Genomic DNA, 7097 nt, shown 5'->3' with positions numbered 1-7097 from the left:
GGCTCAAATCCCTCCCCCGATAAGTATTATTCACTATACTCGCTTTCATACACTCGCTCATCCCGAAATTTTTATACTATTCTCATATTATACATATATTATACATCCTGCTCCAAGATCGTTTCTAGACGGTATTATATTCATATAAAAAGGGCTTATCGCCTATTATTCATATTAGGATTCTAAATATTCATACAAACTATAGTTTACCGTATATTTCGCATTCTATGTTCTATCGTGCAATACTCACTTCCATTTCTTTTTTTTCTATTATTGTTATTTGTCGTTACTATTGCAACAAATGAGCTCCGGTCACCAGAGGTCAATTTTTCTTCCTTTTATTTCTATGTTTTTTCAAATAAAAATTATTCAACTCAATGGATATCTTTTATTGAAAAAGATGTATTTATCATTAAGTTAAAATAAGTTCTACATGCATGCATCTATATATTCAGCTCGATTAGTAGTTGGCATTTAAAAGTGAACCTTAAGGGTTTGGTTTTTATAAAGGGTTTTAAAAATAATTAAAAAGTTTATATAAAGGTTTTTAGGCAATGATAAATTTTATATTTTTTTAAAAAAATCCTTATTTATAAGAATAGTGTTTAAAGTGTTCAATGCTAAATGAGAGGATTATGTATACTGCAATCGAAAATTATATATACATATACTACATACATGTAGTTGAAACTTATTTTTAATTTAAATGTCTAGAAAGTAGCTAAAAAATGGTACTTAATTCATTTTTTTTTGGCAAATTAAATTTTAATGATTTGGGGATGAAATAAAAATAATACGAAAAAAATGAGCTTTTAAGTTTCTTTAATATTTACTTACAGATGCATGCTTAAGCTATGAGATTAATGAGATTGAAACTCATGAATATACATCACACTTACATTATGAGCACAACCATTATTTATGTATAAATATTTGTGAAATAGTTATTTTAGACACAAATAACATTTTGAAAGTAAATATAATTTTTTTACAAAATTAGGCATCGACTATAATATTTGAGGCATTGGAGAAAACTAATTATTTATCTAAAATATCAAGTCTATGTTGTCAGTTGATTGAAGAGAAGAGAGGGTGCAGAAATGCTTCTGTTTATTTCCATGTTTGTGTGGTTATGTTTGTCTTTGTGTAAGTTTAAGTTTCAGTTTTGTTAAAGTTTTTTGAGGGAAATTGGATGAGAAGCTGGAATTAGAATGAAGGGCTGAAATTGAGTCATCTGATCAGTGGAGTAAGTTCGAGGCAAGTGGGCTTATAAGCGGTATAAGCGGTTAGTTAGTTTAAAGCATGACATCTGTCTTATGACTCATCCATAGAGAGTGTATATCTTGTAAAATCAATAGCTGATGGTGGTTAGGCATTGTTTTTGTTTTTTTGTTTTACTTTTATTTTATTTCTGTAAAAAATAAAAGATAATATATATATATATATTATATGTTTTATCCTAGTTTATAAAAATCAAGGGTAAAACAATAATTTTCATAAATACATTATGAAAATATAATTTTTTATACTATATAAAATAATTTGTAAAATATCAAGCCCAAATAATAAATTTTTATAAATATTTTTCTTAAATATATATATTTTAAAATTATTAGTATTAATTTGTAGAAAAAAATGAAATTTTTAAAAATAAAAATAAATAATAAAAGGAATTAAAAATTAAGAGAGAAAGAGAGGAGTAGAAGTGTAAAGGTTTCATTGTGGAAGGAAGAGTTTATGAAAATGTTTTCAAAAAAGTTGAAAACATAAAAAAAAGTTTGTTTTCACTTTTTTTGGAAATATGGGTGTTGTTTTCAAAATTTTTGGAAACAAAAACACCTTACCAAACATGTTTTTCTTATTTTGTTTCTAAAATTTGGAATTGGCAAAAAAAAAAAAAAAATTTGACAACAATACCAAACGAGCCCTGAGTTTTTCCCTTTGTTTTCATTATTATTGTGTTGTTGAGTTGTATCTGTGTTTCTTCAAAGTTTCATTAGTCTATGCATAGGGATTTTTATTAAAAATATTAAAAAAATAAAAAAATAAAAAAATAAAAAAATAAATTCAGTAAAATAATAACTTCATTCACAGGCTAAATTATTGCATTTTTTTAATTATTTACCAAAATAGGTATTTTTTAAATTAATTACTAAAATGTACAAAAAGTACCATGCATGGTACCTTTTTGCACATAGAGTTATTATTAAATTTTTCTTTTTAATTTTTATAATAGTTTTTATATATGATATTTTTACATTTACAACCTTATAAATATTTTTAAATTAATTTTTTTGTTCTCAACTCTATTTAAAATTTTTACAATGTTTTTTTATATAATATTTTTATGTTTTTAGTCCTTATAATTTTTTTAAATTAAAATTTTTTCTCACTATCCTATTTAAAATTTATAATGGTTTTTTAATATAATATTTTACGTTTAAGTCCTTATATTTTTTAAATTTAAATTCTTTCTAACATATATCGTTTTCAATTAAAAAAAACACATAAGAGAAGACCTTTGAAAGAATGTCCTAAATCTACAAGAATTCGTAATGAAATGGATATAAGAGAAGTCGGTCAGTAGAAGTGTTGTGGTTTATGTCAAAATGAAGGTCATAATCGTCGGAATTGTCCCAATGCACTTGGTCCAAGTAGTCATTCGTAATATGTGATTGTCGTAATATTTTTATAATATATATTATCCTTTTCATCCATTTAGAATATGATATATATGTGCTTTTTTTTATTGAAAATGATATATGTTAGAAAGAATTTAAATTAAAAAAATATAAGGACTTAAACGTAAAATATTATATTAAAAACCCATTGTAAATGTTAAATAAGGTTGTGAGAAAAAAAATTAATTTAAAAAAATTATAAGGTCTAAAATGTAAAATATTATATATAAAAACAATTGCAAAATTTAAATAGAGTTGTGAAAAAAAAATTTTAATTTAAAACATTTATAAAGTTGTAAATGTAAAATATATACTTGTATATATGACTTAATTATTCATTTAAGGTATTTATTTTAATGGTTATGCCTTGATTTTGAAATGATTTGTGAAACTGTGTGTACATTTTGATATGCTTTTACCATCAATGCCTGTGGAATCGGTTTTCATTCTTAGTATAGGTATGGTGTCCTGGATCTGAACTTTACAAGTATTATGCATGTATTGTATTATTGAGCTTCCACAGGTTTTGATGGTGACTGGGCGGAGCCCTTCTTTGCTATAGTAGGCGGCCTTCACAGCCAACCTGTTGAGGTGGCGTGTAGACCGGCTAAGTTATTGGTTCAGTTCAAGTGGGAGTGTGAATTCCTAATAAGATACACATTAAGAATCCGGAGTCACCACATAACGTCAAGGTTACAAAGACCTTCACGACTCTCAACCTAGTCGCCATTGTGGCTAAGTCGGAGAGTGTTTTTAAGCCACTGAAGAGTGGTTTTATATTTCAGTTGTGGAAAACATGTTATTTTCGATTGTGATGAGGGGGTGAAGCCCAACGGTTGATCTTAGGAGGACAGTCTCTCACAAGAAAATTATATTCCTTGGAAAATTGATTTGATGGACGAGTTTTATGTTTTAATGCTTTTAAAAAAACTAGTATTATACAAAATTTGGTATCTGTGAGAGTTGAAAACTTTATTTGAGCAATTGATATTTATATACTTTTTATTGGATTATTTGAAATTAGTGAGCCACTATCAACCAACTGAAATGTGTTACAATTGTAAGAGCAGGACCCTACTAGATCCCATGTGTGAGTATAGAGCCAATCAGGGTTGAGTCCAGGGTTGTAGTGGGTCTTCTTCCTTTCTACTTGTTTGTGTTGTGGTCATGTAGCGACTGTACCCGCATATTTGAGTATTTATGTTTCTTGTATGCTTGTTTTTTGAACTTGTAGTTCGTATAAAAGTTGTTAGTCATGTTTTGTAAATTTGGTTTTGTTTTGTAGTAGTATTTTATTCCAGTTAAAATGGGTTTTTAACTTATGAGGTGCCACATTTATTTCAGTGTAAGGGGTTGGTGTGGCATAGATTGTTGTTAGGTAAGTAATCTACACCTGTTATTTTGATGAATATAAATTTCAAAATTTCCGTTATCATTATTTATTTATTTATTGCTCTTAATTTATCTTGCCTATTTTTATTGCTCTTAATTTATCTTGCCTATTTTTTGGAGATTGAAATTTTTTTCTTAATTTACTCATTGTTGTTGTTAGAGGGCTCCGGTTACGGGTTGGGTTTTTCCAACCGGCGACCCGCCGGGTCACCCGAGTCCAACCCTACCGGCGACCCGGGTCACGGGTCCAACCCTGCGGGTTTACAATTTTTTTTAATTTTTTTAGCAAAAATATTATTAAAATTCACAATCTTTAGAGGATTCGAACTTGCGGCCTTTCCTTGAGAAAGATATGCTTTAACCAACTCATCCAAAATTTGATGTTGACTTATTATATATATATATATATATATATATATAGTGAACATTAATTAATTAAAACATATTTTTTGTATTTTGTACATGGAATAAAGTAAATATAACCTAAAATCTTATAATTGATATCAGTAAATATTGAGCATCGTCATGTTATTATATTATTATCTTTGTAATGTTATCTCTAAAATCTTCAACCATAATCCTATTTAGTTTCTATAATTAGGGTGGTTAAACCATAATTATGTATAATTCCTTCTACAACAATTTTTATGTATTTCTTTTTAATATAACCTCCAAAAATCCTAAACATATTATTAAGTTAAAATCATAATACTCAATCTTGATTAATAAATAATTAAATTAAAATTTTTAACATATCAATAAAATTTTTCCTACAACATAGTTTATAAAAAAATAAAATTTTTTTAACTATAAATTTTTTTATTAATCTTCATATTAACAATATATTTTTAATATTACATTAGGATAAAAAAATATTAATTATAAGATTATATTAACAATTGTCATATTATAACATAACCATTAATATTTTAAAATTTGTTAGATTTATCATTTCTATATTTAGCTATTTTATAATATTAAAAAAACAAAAATTAATGATTATCTAACATATTTAAATTTAATCCCCATCAACTAATATCTTGTTTTTAAAAACGTTATTAAAACACTATATAATAAGTTTTTTAATAAAATAAATTAATAACTACAAAAGTTTTTAATTATTTTAATTTATTTGAAATTATGATAAGTATTTTAAAAACTTTAAAACTTTAATTTAATTTATGGCAAAAACATATATATACATAAATATACTAGTTGGCAAGGTTTGAACCCATGGCCTCATAACACCAACACACTTATATCAACATCACTCTAACGAATGCATCAATTTATTTTGAGTTGATATTGTTTCTTTACTACAAGATATAAACAATAGATGTATTTTATACTACTCACATTTAGTCCCACATCGTTAGGGATAAAAAAACAAATGACCATATTAATTGCCTATAAAAAGCAATAACAACTATCTTAAATGTTTTTTTGTGAATTTTTGTCACATATTTTTTTATTTTAAATATTATTTTATAATTTTATTTAAACAAATAAAAATAATTAATTAATTAAGAACCCGGCGGGTTCCGGCCCGGCCCGCCGGTTTTGGGAGGCGCCCCGAGCCGGGTCCGAGTCACCTCCAAGGTGACCTGTGACCCGCCTGGTCGGCCGGGCCAACCCGGCTGACGGGTCGGCATAAATGGCGGGCTGGTTACGGGTCGGCCAAAGGCCAACCCGAACCCGCGGGTTGAGCCCGGCGGGCCCGTTAACCGCCCGTGCCCCCTCTAGTTGTTGTTAGACATTTATAATTATTCTTTATCTTATTATTAGAATTATATTTACTTTTGTTGGACAATTGTTTATCTAACCATTTATTCGTTGGATTATTCAGTAAAATAATTTTTGTTTTTACTGGATTATTTATTTGTGAAAATGGTTGTTCCTCTGGCTAGCAATTATGTTATTTATGTATTTTTGCTTGCATGAAAACGCGCAAAGCTCTTCGACATTTTTGGACTTTAGTTAATTTTTGTTTATGAATATTCTAGTCTCCAAATGAACTCCCTTAGTGAGGGTTAAAGATTGACTTATCAATAAGAATTTCTGAAAAATGAGACTGCAGTTTCGCTTCGGTCCATCGGTAAGTTGATAACGGCCTCTGATATTCAATCTCGGGTCATTAAGGGTAAATAAATGACCTCTATTATTCTAGCTTGGGTCACAGAGAATAAATAAATGACCTCTAACATCTATAATGAATTTAGAGACATTCTGTTATTTGAGAATTTGTTACTTTATTAGTTCGGGTATTCCCCGATTGCAATATTTGTGAATTAATAATTACATCTGACCTGATTATGCTACCTGCCTACTTTCTATTAAAAATGTTGGCAAACTCTTTTTTTGGTATGGATTATTCTGTATATTTCATATTTGAGTTTTTGTTTTCATATTTTGGATTATTTACTGGGCTAGTGAGCTTATAATTAAAGTTGTTTCAAATCTTTATCAGATCAGAAGTGGTAGACAAATGTGGACTAAAAAAGCTGTCAGTAAATCGATGATGTCCTTTTACGTGGTAGAAGTTGAGGGGTATTTGTTTTGGTTTTCGTATTTATATTTTGTATTTTAGACTTTTTGTATCCCTAGATTGTGTAATTTATAGTCTGTAATTCTATAACTCGATTGATTTGTTATAATTTATCTACTCTAAATCAAGTTCTGAGACCTTACAGGTCTATGGGGCTGTCTGTGGTGGTTTATTCATGCATCAGGTCCAGACCAACCGGGTTCAGGCATGACATGAGCGAAGAAGAAAGACAATATAAAAGGAAAGAAAATAAAAATATGTAAAAATAATTCCAATAACTAAAATACTAGTTCACACTCATATGCAGCATTTAGAATTTTGTTTATATATACTTGCATATTACTAAAGATAAAATTGTTTATACATGCACCGAATAAAATTACAATTAACATAACAAAACAGTATAAATACAAATAGTTTATTTAAATTTAAATGGGTTTTAGATACGCGCGTCATAAACAGATCAGAGGGAGAAATTT

The 7097-nt window shown here is 27.8% G+C and overlaps 1 pseudogene; it reads left to right on the top strand.

The window, feature by feature from the left end:
* Positions 1–6829, top strand: part of LOC120270355 — a 10139-nt pseudogene extending 3310 nt beyond the window's left edge.
* Positions 6830–7097: the final 268 nt, after the last annotated feature.

This window comes from Dioscorea cayenensis, chromosome 10, assembly GCF_009730915.1.
Source record: "Dioscorea cayenensis subsp. rotundata cultivar TDr96_F1 chromosome 10, TDr96_F1_v2_PseudoChromosome.rev07_lg8_w22 25.fasta, whole genome shotgun sequence".
NCBI classification, from domain to species: Eukaryota; Viridiplantae; Streptophyta; class Magnoliopsida; order Dioscoreales; family Dioscoreaceae; genus Dioscorea; species Dioscorea cayenensis.
This window is presented reverse-complemented; position numbering and strand designations above follow the sequence as displayed.